The sequence below is a fragment of the Balaenoptera musculus genome, chromosome 12 (genome assembly GCF_009873245.2).
Source record: "Balaenoptera musculus isolate JJ_BM4_2016_0621 chromosome 12, mBalMus1.pri.v3, whole genome shotgun sequence".
Lineage (NCBI taxonomy): Eukaryota > Metazoa > Chordata > Mammalia > Artiodactyla > Balaenopteridae > Balaenoptera > Balaenoptera musculus.
This window is the reverse complement of record NC_045796.1, coordinates 13,796,140-13,812,323: the sequence shown is the minus strand read 5'-3', so window position 1 is coordinate 13,812,323 and position 16,184 is coordinate 13,796,140. Positions and strand designations below refer to the sequence as shown.

At 43.8% G+C, this 16,184-nt stretch overlaps 1 protein-coding gene across 2 annotated transcripts in view; it reads right to left on the bottom strand.

The window, feature by feature from the left end:
- Positions 1–2,648, bottom strand: part of RGS17 (regulator of G protein signaling 17) — a 96,942-nt gene extending 94,294 nt beyond the window's left edge. For both annotated transcript variants that reach the window (XM_036871371.1, XM_036871370.1), the window contains exon 1: positions 2,514–2,648. The gene's annotated coding sequence lies outside the window, so the exon portion shown is untranslated. The remainder of the gene's footprint in view (positions 1–2,513) is intronic.
- Positions 2,649–16,184: the final 13,536 nt, after the last annotated feature.

The window sequence follows — 16,184 nt, the reverse complement described above, 5'->3', positions numbered from 1 at the left end:
CTGTGAGTCAACCAGAATTTTTATCAATTTAGTTTTAGATTTGGCTGTTATAATAAGGTCACATGGGTGAGGATATGTACATGTCTCTTTTTCTTCAAAGCTCCTGGCCCTAGTGGTAAGAAATGTTAAGGAATGTTTTGGTTGTTTTTTTTTTAATTATTATTATTAAAAAGTATACAAAGTCCATAGAAATGATAATGACTTAGACTTTCAACATTATGAGTTCAAAGAAATTAGGACCCTGTAGGAAGAGCCCTAAAAGCAGAGAGATATCTATTTGAGCAGGAAAATGGATGCCTTATTAACGAACAGGAATAGCAAATTAACCTCCTTGTTAATCCTCTTCCATGGCCACTAAACACCAAGGAGTAGTTGAGGAACCAGAGCAAAAAGGGTAGAATCTGCCACAACAGACACCTTATGTTGTTTGTTCTGTAAATTAGGTGGTTCTCTTAATCTTTCAGACTACAAATTCAGGAGGAAGGATGAGTGCCCACGGCTCTGAGATCAGGTGTCATTGCCATGGCGATTCATCTTATTTAATAACTGATACCATCTAATCCTTTGTAGTAATAAACACTTGTTTTCTCATTTCTAAAAATTGTAAATAAACTACCCTACCACGATTTCTTTAAATATAGTTTTTAAGATTATTAAAATAGTGAATAAGTCTCCTCTCCCACGAGTATGCTAATTACTGTTTAGTTCCTGCTAACAGAAGAAACAGCTTAATAATAGTAACTTAACTGGAGGAGGTCAAACTGCTCATTCATTTGAAGTTATGAGTACAAATCACCTTTTCATTAGATATCAGTGCAAAGTGTGTATTTCATAGATACCTGCTATGGTTGCCACAAAGGATTTTAGAAACAAATACAATTTACCCAAAGTGTTTCACAGCTTTCAAAAGTATTAAACACACATAATGTCTAGCAGCTATGAAACCAAGAGAAAAACATTAATTTTCATTACAGGAGTGAAAATTGTTTCTCATTTCTCCAATTAAATGATTTTCAGAGGGTTCATCACCAGGAAAACCAGTATGTATGAACGCCGGAAATGCAGATGGCAGTCTCAGAAACGCTTATTCTAAATGGGAATCCAACTACAAGATTTCTCTCTATTGTTTGTGATAGCCACCCCATGATGGAAATAGTCTGGCTGTAAAACGATTTTTAAAAAGAAAAAGAAACAACTGTGGGAAGATTGCAAAGTTCTCTAGACAAACCTTCAAGTGACTCTTTTAAGTAAGGAAACGTTTATCGAAGGGTCAGAGTGGTTAGGAAAACTACTATGCCAGGAGCCAGGATCAGACTTGCCGGAGCGACCGAGATTGTCCCAGGTGATTGGGTGTCCCGGGCTCCGCATGGAGGCGGAGGGCGCAGGGCGGGTCCCCGCACGGCTCGCATCCTTTTGGCCGGGCGACCCTTGCTCTGTCTCCAGGAGCCCAGCGACTCCTGAGGCTGCGCGGGCTGCCCGGGACGCCCTGCCAGCAGCCTCCCGCTCGCGAGGAGCGTCTCCCCTCCGCGGCTGCCGAGGCCAGCTCTGTCTCTCCGCCATCCTCAAGCCCTCCGACATTTTTCACAGAGACAGGGAGGTAGGGAGTAGAGGAAACGGCCGAATGTCTGCACCCAGCCTATGCCGCAGCACGAGAGGAGGGAGAGGAGGAGGAAGGCTGGCGGGCAAGCCGCTGTTAAACTGTAATTCTATCGATAATGAAAAGAATCATCATCACCTCTAGCAAGAGAGCCTCGGATACACCCACCCGGGCAGCGGCTAGGGGCTTGGCAGGCGTTCCACCTCCTCGCCCCCTCGAAGGCTGTGAAACCTACCTCAAGCCGTGCACACTAGAACTCCCTTCCCTCCGACCAGAGGGAGGGGAAAGAACAAAAGAGGCCCCCGCCCCCTACCCACACACCTCCGATATTTTACCGATGCTCAAGGTATGCATTTTTGCACCCCCTTTGGCTCACACCTTCACCACCTGCATTTTCCCGAAGGTGAAGAAAGAAAAAATACCACCCCGAGGTGGTCGGTCGATTGGACACTGTTAATTTCACATTCGCTTTTCTAACAAACAGCCACCCCAATCGGCAGGTCCTCGCGCCCCGCGGGGTCTCCCGCCGCCCCCGGCCCTCGCTGCCGGATCCCCAAGGCGCCCAGCTCTCCGCCGGGGACCCGACTGAAGGTTCCCTGGACGGGCAGGACACTCGCCCAGCCGGTCCGCAGCAGCCGGAGGGCGACGAGCGGACCGCGCAGAGGCTGCAACGCGGGATCCAACTTCCCAAACCAGCGGCGCGGCCCCGGCTTCCTCCCGCGGCGCCGCGGGCAGCGCCGAGACCCCCGCGCTGGCTGACTGCCCCGCCCGGGCACAGGCAGTTGCACTCTCCGCCCCCTCTTTCCTTCACCTCCGCAGCCCCCCACCCACCTTTAAAAAATTCATCCACCGGTGCAAAGCAGACATTTTGATGTCATTTACTTAGCACAGCTCGGTATCAGAGGCAACATCTTACCCAGTCGCCTGGAGGTGTGGGCAGCGCACCGATGGGTCCGGGGGCGCGAGGCTGAGCTGCTCGGTCCTCTAGCGGAGCCTGTTTGCTGCCATCCGCCCAACTTCAGCACCCCGCTGGCGAGGAGAAGGGGAGAGAGGCGAGGAGGGAGGGGTGGGGGGAGGGGGAGGAGGGAGAGGTGGGCGGGGAGGGAGCGGGAGCCTCTCGGCAGCGCGCATGCGCCCTGCGGGCGGGCGCAGCCCCTCGCCCGGCTCGGCCGGAGGTGCAGCTTCTTTCCTGGGCGGGCGACGGGTTGAGTCACGCCCCCCCCGCCCCTCCCGGGCCGCCAGGCCCACGCGCGCTCGCCTCGGCTTGGCGCCCACAGCGCGGAGGGGCTCGGTTGCAGCTCCGGCCTCCGGCGCCGGGGGTCCGCGGCTTCGCGGGCACCTTGGAGACCTGGGAACCTCCCTTGCTGAGACAGGCTCTCGCGCCCAGGCTCATTCAACTTCACGTTCACCCGCAGCCCGCGTTATTTTACCCCGCGCTTTAGGCGACTGTTTGAAACCAGAATCCTGTCTTTAAGGAACAAAACAGGTGCAGCAGCGGGGTCCCAGTGGAAGCAGTCCCTGCGTGAGGGTCCAAAGAAGCATGAAGTTAAGCAAATGGTGCTTAGCAAAAAGACTCGACTTTATCAAGGGTTCTTTACTTTACTGAAGTCCTCAGCCAGAATCTGACCCTTTTCCCTAAGAATGATCACAGATGCTCTCGGGTCTGGGGCATATGTTCTGTCTCAGACGTCAGGACCCCTGGAGCCAGAGTTCTGAGTGAGAGTTGCTGATGACAGGGCAAGAGTGGTGAATTACTAACAGAGGTGTTGATGCTTGGGGCCTGAAGCATCCTTCGCGGACAGCTCCGTAGCGATCAGGTCTGATCATCGTGCTGCTCCCAAGCGGAGCCCAGCTTGGTAGTGAAGGAGCTTTGGATACTTAATGCATCCTCAGCGCTAGATTGCATCTCCGATGATTAGATTGAAATATCTGTGAGGGTGAATTAGGGAAGCGGGTGTCTTTCTCTTCAGATGTGGCATCTGTGGGAAGAGGGGTGAGTTCCTGGCAGGCATGATTAGGCTTTTTTTCTTATACCTATTTAAAACTGATTACTTGTAAATGTATATGGTTTCCCATTGCTTGTGTGCTCATGCATTCAAACAGCGTTATGATTTCAGGCTCCTTTACTGAACACCTTCCTAGACTTCCCCCACCTCCACCCCTACTTGACTGAACTGTGTTTCGGGTTGCTCTAGGGCCTTCCTCTCTAGCTACACCCTGCCTTTGAGTACTAGTGACCTTCAAAGTGTATTCCCCTTGCTTGTGCTGGTCTGCAAATTGTTCCTTATTGGTCTCTAATGAGAGATATGTTTAGAAATAGAGAGGAAGACTTAGAAACTTTTATAGCAGTTTGGCGTTGCCTTGACATCCAAGCACATTAGTTAGCTGGACTTTGTATGTTTTATTTTATTTGTAAAGTAATTCATTTTTGTTGGATTTTACAAAGAGTATTGGTCCATGCATGGTGCATTGAAAATAAAAAAGTCCTTCATCAAAAATGGTTTGAGCAGCACTGAATTCTGTATAACTCCCAGATTTATATCTCCACCTGGCCTCTTCCAGAGCTTTTTTATGTCCTCAACTACTTTTACATCTTCACTTGAAGATAATTATAATAGCTTTTACTGAACAATTACTGTGTGCCAGGTTCTGAGGTAAATGTTTCACATAGATTTCTTGTTTTCTCTACAAGATAGATACTATTATTATGTTTAACAGGCAGCTCAAAAGCAGAACTCCAAATATCTAACCCCTCCAAACCCATTTCTCTTCTGTTTCCCCCCAGTCACTCCAGACAAAAATTTAGAAGTTATCCTTGTTTTGTCTCTTTCACCTGTACATCCAATTAATTAGCATGTCATGTTGTCTCCAAAATGTAGCCCCAATTCATCTACTTTTCTCCCTTCCCATTGGTATAACCTTAGTCTAAGCCTCTGTCAACACATTCTCCAAACAATAGCTACGTGATCTTTTGAAAACATAACCAGATCACGTCATGCTTCAGCTTTAAACTCTCCAATGAGATTTCATTGCACTTTAAGTACAAACCCTAATCCTTAGCACAGCATAGAAGTATCTATTTAATCTTGTCCCAGCCTATGTGTTCTATAGCCACATCGGCCTGTTTCTCGAATAAGTCTAACTTACAGTACTTGCTGTTCTTTTTGTCTGGATTCCTCTGCCCGCCCGCCCCCCCCCCCACCATAGTAGGTTCCTAAATATCCCATAGGTCTCTGCTCAGATATCACCTACTCAGATAGGCCTTATCTAACCAACCACCCAATGTAATCTGTTCCAGTGTTCTTCTCTGCTGGATCCCCTTGCTTTATTTTCTTCCAGACATTTTTCACTATCTGAATCAGCTTGCATTTGTTTACTTGTTTATTATCTCCTCATGCCCCTTTACGTTAGATTCTCTCAAGAGGGTTCCCTACATTTTTCATTGTTTTATCTCTAATGCCCAGAATGGGATTTGACACGTTGTGCATATTCAGTAAGTATTTAGTGAATGAATGCATGACTGAATGAATAAATAACACACTTAAAAAGTATTCTTTATTTTTCCTGACATTTCTTCTTGGATCTCACTGCTGCCTGTCAGAATCTGTTGGTTCCCAGAAGTGCACAGATAGACCATATTGTTTCCCCTGCCCATCCTGTCAAAGACGGCTTCATGGAATGATACACATCTCAACTAGATGCCAAAGTAGTGTTCCTAGAACCAACTTTAAAACAAACATACCTGATAAGAAAGACATCTTACTTCTGTGAACTTCCCTAAGTTGTAATAATGGCTGTTTGGGCAATTGTTTGCACCTATGACAACTTGGCTGTTCTGCTACTCATTTACTTGCTGAATTCAAATGTAACCTCTTGGTGACTTTCTTTCCTAGTTGTAGCTTGTTGTGTAATCCTTTGTGTATTAGCCAGAATCTTCAGTGATAGCACTCTAGGAACTGGACACGTTGCCATGTTCTGAGTGTTAGAGAGATGGGTGGAACCAGCCACTGCTTTAATGACCTTCATCACTTGCAGCCTCCGTGTGTATATCTGCGTCTTAGGAAATATCTGGAGTTCCAATGATATCAAAGGATGGATAGGTCAATAATTCAACTCAGTAAGCTTTATTAATGTCTACTACAGCCTGGCATTATGTCTTCAAGTTTTTTGCAAAAAATGTAAATGTTATATAAAATGATTATAAGTGACTCAGAAATGGATTTCAGTTTATTTTGGCCGTGGGGATGCCTTCTCTTCTCTTTATACAGAATTTCAGAGCTCACTGGGTTTATCATCACTAAACAGCTGTGTGGTAAATATGAAAAGCAGCATTTGATCATGAATATCTCCATGACATTATGAATGTGTTTTTCAAGTAGAGAGAATCCGGATGCAGCAGCAGATTTTGCTATAGGAGGCAGACAGAAGATTTGAAGACAAAGTATGTGCAGATGAGATACTGGAAAAACACAGAGCATCATAATATTTATAGCACATTTACTCATAATTAAGGGTATTTGTCATCATTAGGAGACATGGACTCTACCTCAGTTAGTTCGGTATCCTCCAAAGGTTATTTCAGAAGGAAATTCTGTAACAGCTTTACATTTTATTCTCTCTTTTCCCACATGCTCATTTATTTAAAAACAACTGCTTTACCTTTGAAAAGTGGAGGGAAAAGGAAGAAGTTCGTTTGAATCTAGGAAACCCTGACTGCTCCATCTGGACAGACTTCTCCAGAGTGACGTATGGAAGGATAGTTAAAATATGACCACTTACACATGCTTTTTCTTTATTTTTAGTAAGTGGGGCTCCTCATGTTTCTTCGGCTAGTTTCATTCAAACTTTGGAGAGAGGCTCTTCTCAGGGAAATTATTTAGATGGAAACTGAGTCACTTTGCTGTACACCTGAAACTAACACAACATTGTAAATCAACTATACTTCAATTTTTAAAAAGTGATAAAGTAAAAAAAAAAAGAAATGTGCAGAATCAGAGGAGACAAAAATAAATACTTGTATTTCTTCATTAACATTTTAAGGAGATGAGAGAAAGGAAAGAAAGACAAGACAGACTGCCTCCCAAATATATAAAATGAGATATAATTAGAGTTACACATTTTATATATACTTTATTTTTAAATAAATCATTAGTTATTAATGTCTTCTTCATTGTTTAACTGACCATCATTGAACTTAAAGGGCTCAATATTATTCTTTCAGAATAGCATTAGTGATTTTATAGGGTAATTGGCATTTTTTACATTTCAATTGAATGAGTCCACTGAAGTAGATATAATCACCTTCATGTGATTTTTATCAGTTATGCCCAATTTTGTACACCATAAACTCTATATCGTCAAGCCATTCCTACAATGGCTTGACAATATAGAGCTGTTTTTGAGTCACACTAAGTACTTTATAGAAGTTCTCAGTAGATGGGCTCTGCATACTCACGTTCTGTTTGGTACAACAGATCTATCACGTAATGTTGGACAGCAGTCCTCTGCTCCTCCATGGAAAAAGAGTGAAATGTTTATCTCACTTAGAGAATATGATGATGATCAATGATTACAGTCAGCTTCTTTGTGGATGGAGAAAAGTTCCAGAACTTAATGGTCAATGTTGTATTAGTTTGAGATTTTTAAAGGCCTGTAGATGACGGTTGCGGGATTATGGAATAGGCTTCTGCTTTGTCAGACCTACTTCCAGAGCTGGATGGAAGGAAGAGAGGAGACAGGCAGTGGTTTAATTTCTCACCATCTTTACTATGTTTTGGTTCATAGCAGAGCAAGTATAAAGTCAGAGGTGCATAAAGTCAACACAGATCTTTGTATATACGTGTATGGAGAGGAATAGTTTGCTAAAGATGTCTAGTATCCAGAAGGGCCCAGGTGACTAATTTTTGAGTTCCATATTGAAATATACCTAAGTTGCAGATCAGAAAAATCTATACTCACATTGCAAAAGGCTTCTTAATGTCTCCATGATTTCTTGATTTTCTGTGAACTAGTTTTACGGTGTGAATATGTTAAAATACGATATGAAAATACAGTCCCACCTGTCTTCACATTTGAATATTAGTAGCATTTACCTAATCCTGAATGATTGCCTATTCGAGTTTCTTCCATCTATTCATTCATTCATTCACCCATTCACTTACAAAGCTCTTAGAAAGCATCTGTACTGGCATTCTGGGGAATAGAAATGCGGTGGAAAATATTGTACCTTTCATTGAGAATTTATAATTCAAGTGAGATAGGCTTTACATACATGAAGTTGCCAGAGGAAATCAATGAGAACACTTAAGATAATGTGCTTTTATCTTTTCTTTCCAGGAGGTAGCCCAGAGAATGATGAAAAAGGAAATTGCATGTTTTACAGTCAGAACTCTCAACTGCACAGCATAGAAATGACACAGGATCAAAGCAGCCCATGGAAGTGCACACGTAAAACTTTCTTTGTATTGCACGGGACTGGTTTAGAATGGCTTGCAGATTTGCAATAAGAATTCAAAGGGGAGATTGAGCATATAACATATTTAAATAGAAAGTTACTGGTTATACTTTTGGTTGACGGCTACTTAGAAAATATTAAGCACCTTCAATATGCAAGGCATTATGCAGGGCTCTGTGAAGGTTGCGTAGACGAATCAGAACATAAGAAATGAAGTGCTGAGTAGCATAGAGTCCAGAGAGATCATGCTCAGGTGCTTATGAGTGACTGTGGCCCTCTGAGTGACCAGTAAAGAATAGAGACCAATTGTACATGCTGAGATGTGCAGAAGGGCATTTGGGTTGGAAACCACAATATGGTATCAAGATTGTGTGTTGGTTCAGTGAGAATTACAGGACATGTATAGGAAAATTTGATTAGTATGGCTTAGTTATATAACGTTATAAAGTTTTAAATGTCAGTTGAGGTTACATTGTGGTGGGAGAGGAGTTAAAGTCTCAGATATGGCAAATTCATTTTATCTCCACACCAACTCTAATTAACTACTACTAGTACTGTGCTGAGTTGAATTCTGAGGCCATATCTAAGATTAAGGAAGAAATATGATGGTGATTATTAGCAATATCTGATATGTTATATTTGTCTAGTATTTGAAATCTCTCTTCTAGTCAATTAGGAGTCAAAAGAATTTGAAAAAGGGGGAACTGTCTATATTCAGGACAATAGTTCTTGAAGAACTCTCAAACTGTTGTTTTCCCTTTAAAGTCAGTACTCTGGAAACAATAAATTCACTTGATAAATAAGCTGGGATAATGCAAATTGATCTCTAAATTTCTTTCTTGGGATTTGATAAATGCATATTAAAGGCTCTGAAAAGCTCCTTGACAAGTTCCGAAGCAAGGAACAAAACAAATAGGAATCCCTAACCATATGGGGCTTATATTCTAGTAATAGAGACAAACGCAAATCAAGGTAAATAAGTAAAATGTATAGTAAGTTAGATAATTATAAGTGATATGGGGGAAAAGTAAATCAGTAAAAGAGGACTGTGTGTGGGCATGTGAGTTGGAAAGGATTCTGAAATTGTACATAGGATAGCAAAAAGGCCTCACTGAGAAGGTGATATTTGAGAAAAGATACGAAGGAAGCAAGAAATTGAGTTAGTGGATACCTGGAGAAAGAACATTCCAGCAGAGGTATCAGCCAGTGCAAAGGCCCTGAGGTGAGAATATGTCTGTCATAGTCACAACAGCAATGAACACATGGGGGGAGTCGTATGAGATGAGGTTAGAAAGAGAAAGAGAAGGTAATCATGTACTGCCTTGTAGCTCAGGATGTTGGCTTATACTTTTGGAGAATTGGAGAGCCATCAGAGGGTTTCGAATAAAGGAGTATCACGAAGGAAGCCATAGCCTCTGAGAAGATTATTTGCAATGTGTATATAACACAACTTCCTAGAAAAACTACTAATTGTCAGTAAGAAAAAGACAACAACCAAATAGAAAATGGGGCAAAATGAGAATAGGACCACTCTGGCTATGGCCGGGGGGAGGAGGGCAAGAGCGGAAGCCAGCGTGGGGTTAGGAGACTATTGCAGTTGACTCCATGAGGGATGATGGTGGTGTGGACCAGAGTCGTACCAGTGGAAGTCTTCAGGAGCAGTCAGATGCTTGATACACTTTCAAAGTGGAGTTTACAGGACTTGCTGACTGTTTGGATGTGTGGTATAAAAGAATTTGAGGAATCAAGGATGACTCCACTAGTTTTGGCCTGCTCACTGAAACTTTCCTTTAATAATGATGTGCTGGACGTCCTTCTTCCACAGCCCGCCTATCCCCACAGCTGAGACCAATAAATTACTATAAACAGGCTTAACCAACAGTTCTTACAGGGTCTCTTGGTCCAAAGAGCAAGAGGTTTCCAGAAAGAGGCAATACAGAGAGACCTGTAGGCAGAGCCTGTTGGCTCTGCATCTATAGCCTCTCTTGGTGCAGCTCTGACTGTGAATCCTGGCTTCAGATCGCCTCCTTTTGTTTTTGCTCCTTTTGCCTCTGAATGCCTACTTTGGTTGTCTGGAATAGGAGTGCCACTCTATTACTCAAGTTCTTCAAAGGAATGAGGTCCTGCTTTAGTGCTGCACTACCTGCTACCTGCTTCCAAAGTCCTTGCTGCCAACCGCCTGCCAGTCTGCTTGTCCGTCTATTTCCTATTGCCAACTTCTTGACACCGAGATCTGCCTAGCAGCCAGGACACCTGCCTGTTGCCTACCGTTGGACCTTTCTGATGCTGGCAACTTGCCATCCTGGCCTGGACCCTTGCCTGTTCCCTGCTGTCACCACCCCCCTAAAGCTCTGTGGCTTTTCCCATGTGTTCACTTCTTTCCAGCTCTTAAGATAATTCATTCATTTAAGGATTCATTCATTCATATCTGCATTCATGCATTAAATTAACGTTTACTGAGGGCTAACTCTGAGTCATCTACCTGTTGGAGACCATAGGTAATAGGCGAATAATACATAAGCTCTATTTCCTATGTCCTAGAGAATCTCCCAGAGTCCAGAAGGATGTGGCCTAGTGAGGAAGACAGACATGTAAACCATATTTATAGTGAATTGTGATAATTGCCCTCCATCTACAATCATCTTTTAAAAACGGAGACATTTTGCTGCTGTACAAAGAGCATGGTGCAGTGTTTTACAGCCGGGAATTGGAATTAATCTGATGGAGGCTAGAGTTTCAGCTCTCCCCTTCACTAGCTGGGTGACACTGGCAAGTTGATTTACCTCTGTAGCTTGAGTGTTTTCATCTTTGAAATGGGAATAATAGCTAGATGTTTTATAGGATTGTTGTGAGGATTACATAAGACATTCATGGAAAGTGCTTTATCATAGCTTCTGACACATTAAAGCACAATCAATTCTATCACGCCTTCACTTGCTTCTCTTCCTCCTCCTACCTCTCCTAGCAGTCTAAGTGGGAGTGATAGGAACCTGGAAGAGAATCCTTGGCGTGAGGGAAACATTCTCTGATCTCAGGGGCTTGGGTTAGATGTCTAGGACTCTCCGAGCGCCCTGTACTGATCTGAGTCATAATATTGTTTAGTCATTACCTATGTATTTGGTCATCTCCCTCATGAGACTTTCGCTTCTTGTGGGCAAGGACTTTGCTTCCTCAGCATCTTGCTCAGTGCCACATATGAAGAAGTACTGGTGAATATTTGTTGAATTAAAACAAAAGGATGACAAGGCTTCCCATTGGTGGTGCCAACTGCATTAAATTTGAATGAAGGAATTTACCGCATGAGAGAGGAATAAGACCGTTTCAAGCATTGAGAATGATGTGAGCAGAGCTCTGTGACAGGGCACCTCCAATGCATTCAGGAAATCTCAGGTTGTGCTGGAATCATCTATCTACCTGTCTGTGCATGGCACAAGCTTTTGAATTTTGAAAAGTGGGCAGAAGCCAGATCCAAAAGGACCTTGTATGTATAATAACTGAAAAGTTTGGACCTTTTTATGGGATGCAGAGCATGGAAGGATATGAAGTAGGGCCCTTGAGGCTTTTCATGATCTTGTCCTTACTTCCCTTTTTCAGACTTTTCTCCTTGACTGACAGTTTATGCTCCAGGAACACGAAAAGGTTTGTACACCATCCCCTCCCCACCCCTCAAACATCGCAGTGCTTCTGTCTCCTGCTTTGTTTCTTTGCTTATGGGGTTCTCACTTCCCCCTGTTCACCAGCACCCCCCAGGGCCCACAGGGGCCCCTCTCTGCGGGCTATTACTCATCCTGTAGCCCAGAAGTCACCATTTCCAGAAAGTCTTCCCGAGTTCTGAGTTCCCTAACTCTCAGGCAGTCATTTGAGTTCACATTCAATGAGTGCCCACTGTGTGTCAAGCATCCTGTTGTTTACTTTATGACTATAATTTGATGTAACCCTCAAAACTCTATAAAATAGGTGTTATTATCATTTTTTAGAAATTGAGCAAACTGATATACTTTTTGGGGATTTAGTCTACATTTTCAGATGAGCAAAAAAAAAAAAAAAAAGAAGCCTAGGTAAATTATCTAGGGTTAAAGAGTGGCTGAGCTATGGCACTTGATGCAGGGTCTATAATCCCCACTGGCTTTGAACTTGAACACTACACTTAGCAATCTACTTTTTTTTTTTTTTTTAAGCAGTTATCAATTTGGTAGAATACTAGGTTGACAGCTTTTTATTTGACCTTTCTGTGTCAAATCCCTTTTTACCATTCCTTGATGATATCTTGGGCAGATTCCATAATTACCTGGTCACTTTCCATTATTAAACTCACCCAGCCCAGTTTAAGTTTCTATCTTTTTCAAAACCCTTTTTCTTCCCATGCAGGACAGGCTCTTGGCAGCAGGGACTTGGAATGAAGACTGGGCACAGTCTGCTCTGTCACTCTGTCCCCAACCTCCTCTCTCTAGGAGCCGGCTCCACCGGGTTGGAAGGAGTCAGGGAGGAGAAGTGTAGAGAAAAGGGCAAACATCTCTTTACTTAACTGGTCTTGGCTGCTGTGCTCTCCTTGTTTGTGTGTGTGCTTTGGAGACAGACACGAATGGGCTGGCATTTTCATTTGGATGGCACAGGTCCATATGCTGCTGTCTGTGAGCATGTGTGGGTTCTTAGGAGGGCCGTGCAGGGACACCCACTGTACAGTTCCCTTATATCTCTTCCAGCACTTCCACAACCCCTCTCACACCAGGTCCTGCCACTGATGGTCTCCCCACAGACCCTTGTGGCTGGAATCTTCTCACTGAGTGGAAGTCCTCTTGGCTGGGATGCCAGCAAGTTGGCTCCAACGTAGGTAAGTTTCACGATGTCCACACGATCATGAGAAATTCACACAACCTTGTTATCCACAAGGGTAGAGAGTGCAGAAAGGTATCCTGTCACTCGTACTCTCTGTCATCCATCTAGTCATGGGGTTGATGAGCAAATCTACAACCTTAGCAGATGTCCAATCAGGGTACTAAGGTGATACTTCTCCTACAGCATCACCCCTAGTCTACGGCTTTGCCTTTAAAAATATTTTTATACATAAAATATATCATTCATAATAACGTATATGCACAATTTAATGAACAATAATAAAAATAATAAAAGTAACTGCCATGCATTTACCATTTTGAGAATTAAAACATTTCCCAGTACCTCAGCTGTCCCTGAGTATGCTCTCTGATTCTGGATTTTGTGTTAATACATTCTTATATATTAAAAGAAATTCCTAGCACCTGTATATTGTATTCGTTTTCTATTGCTGACATAGTAAATGACCACGAACTTGTGGCTTAAAAAATACAAATACATTATCTTACAATTCTGTAGGTTTGGGTTCTGACATGGATTTCACTGGCTCTAAAATCAAAGTTTTGACAGGGCTGCATTTCTTTCTAGAGGCTCTAGGGGAGAGTCCATTTTCTTGCCTTTTGCAGTTTCTAGAGACCACCTGTTACAAAACGCACGTCCATGGGCCCAGCGCACAGTCAGGCCAAACAAACCAAAATGTCGGAGTTTGGAGCAGAGAAAGGTTTATTGCAGGGCCATGCAAGGAGACAGTGGCTCATGCCTTAGAAACCCTGAACTCCCCGGAAGCTTTCAGCAAAGCTCTTTTGCAGGAGAGGTGAGGAAGTGGCATGGGTAGTTGTTGCAGACTTCTTGGTGTCAGATCCTTTGTTCTTGAGGTCAGGTCAAGGTCAAGTCATGCTGTTCCTGTAAACCTCCACCGAAACAAATGTTATTCTCTGTTCTGACAAAAGGGCAAGGTCCCAAGGCTCAACTGTCGCCCTCCAAGGTCCAGGCCCTGGCTAAGAGGAGAGGGTCCCTGCACGGCCCTGTTACCCTGCCCGGGAGCAGTCATCCAGACCCAGTCTGCACCCTCCTGCCAGGGCCCAGGCCCAGCTGAGGAGGCAGATCTCAGTTGCTGGCGCCCTCAGGGCCAGGCCCCCAGACCCTGCCCGGCCGTCATCACTGAGGGAGCCAGGCGCCCAGGACCCCGCCGGCCCTCAGGCTTCTCGGGTCGCCCAAATGGAGGCTGGGCTGCACGGACTGAGACCCATGGAGATGGCCACTACCATCAGCTCACAGAGCTGGGGGTGGGGGAGAGGTTCGCTGCTGCTTCGAGGCCTGGGCCCGGCCAGTGGGTTGCTGTGGCCAGGCCCCCGGAGCTCTGCAGGACACAGCCTCCGCCTGTCCCCGGAGTCCCCCAGCTCACCCGCCAGCCCGAGCCCAGAGGGCCTGGAGGGCCCTGGGGGGGAACCCCGATCCGCCTCTCACCACTCTCTCTGCCGTGAGGACCCCTGCAAGGCTGCCAGCTGGCAGAGAGGGACCTCTAACCGCTGCCCTAGGGTCCCCGCCCCTATTACACCTCCACATTCCTTGGCTCATGGTCTTCTTCCATCTTTAAAGTTAGTAATGCTGCATCTCTCTGACCCTTCTTCCTTGGTCACACTTAGTCTCCCCCTAAGTGACTTTGCCACTTAGTCTCCTTCTGACCACAGTTGGAAGAGACTCTCTGCCTTTAAAGATCCATGTAATTAGATTGGACCCACCGGGATGATCGCCCCATCTCAAGGTCCTTAACTTAACCACATCCTCAAAGTCTCTTTTACCAAGTAAGATATATATTAACAGTTTTGGAGGATTACATCCTTGGAGGACATCTTTGGAGGGAACATTATTCTACTTACCACATATACGTACTGCTAAAAACATTTTGTATAGTTTTGCCTGTTTTCACACTTTATACAAACAGAATTAAACAGTGTGTATTCTTTTGTGACTTGCTTTTTTCACTTAATATTAGATTTTGAGTTTATCCATGTTGATGCATGAGATGTAGATTTATTTTCATTACTATATAGTATTCTATTGTAAGAATATACTATGCCATAATACAATGAATATAGTATACCATTTATGTATCTGTTCTACTGCTAATAGACATTTTAGTATAGTCATCCCTCAGTATCTATCGGGGTATGGATTTCAGGATGCCCATAGATACCAAAATCCACAGATGCTCAAGTTCCTTGTAGATAGGCATACCTCTTTTTATTGTGCTTCAATTTATTGCACTTCACAGATGTTGCATTTTTTTACAAGTGAAGGTTTGTGGCAACCCTGCATCAAGCAGGTCTATCGGTGTCATTTTTCCAACAGTATTTGCTCACTTCATGTCTCCGTGTCACATTTTGGTAATTCTTGCAATATATCAAACATTTTCATTATTACTATACTTGTTATGGTGATCTGTGATCAGTGATCTTTGATGTTCCTATTGTAATTGTTTTGGGGCACCACAAACTGTGCCCATATAACCTGACAAACTTAATAAGTGTTGTGTGTATTCTGACTGACCCACTGACCAGCCGTCCCCATCTCTCTCCCTCTCCTCAGGCCTCCCTATTCCCTGTGACAGAACAGTATTTAAATTAGGCCAACTAATAACCCTACCATGGCCTCTAAGTGTTTAAGTGAAAGGAAGAGTCACGTGCCTCTCACTTTAAATCAAAAGCTAAAAATAATTAAGTTTAGTGAGGAAAGCATTTTTAATGCTGAGATAGGCTGAAAGCTAGTCCTTCTGGGCCAAAAAGCCAACATGTGAATCCAAAGGAAAAGTTATTGGAGGAAATTAAAAGTGCTACTCCAGTGAACACGCGAATGATAAAAGTGAAACAGCCTTACTGCTGATATGGAGAAAGTTTTAGTGGTCTGGATAGAAAATTAAACCAGCCACCACATTCCCTTAAGCCAAAGCTGAACCCAGAGAAAGTCCCTAACTGTCTTCAATTCTCTGAAGGCTGAGAGAGGAGAGGAAGCTGCAGAAGAAAAGTGTAAAGCTAGCAGAGGTGATTCATGAGATTTAAGGAAAGATGCCATCTTCTCCATAACATAAAAGTGCAGAGTGAAGCAGCAAGTGCTGATGGAGAAGCTGCAGCAAGTTATCCAGACGATCTAGCTAAGATAATCAATGAAGGAGGCTACACTAAATTAGAGATTTTCAATGTGGATGAAATGGCCTTCTATTGGAAGATGCCATCTAGGACTTTCATAGCTAGAGGCAAGAAATCAATGCCTGGCTTCAAAGCTTTAAAGGACAGGCTAACT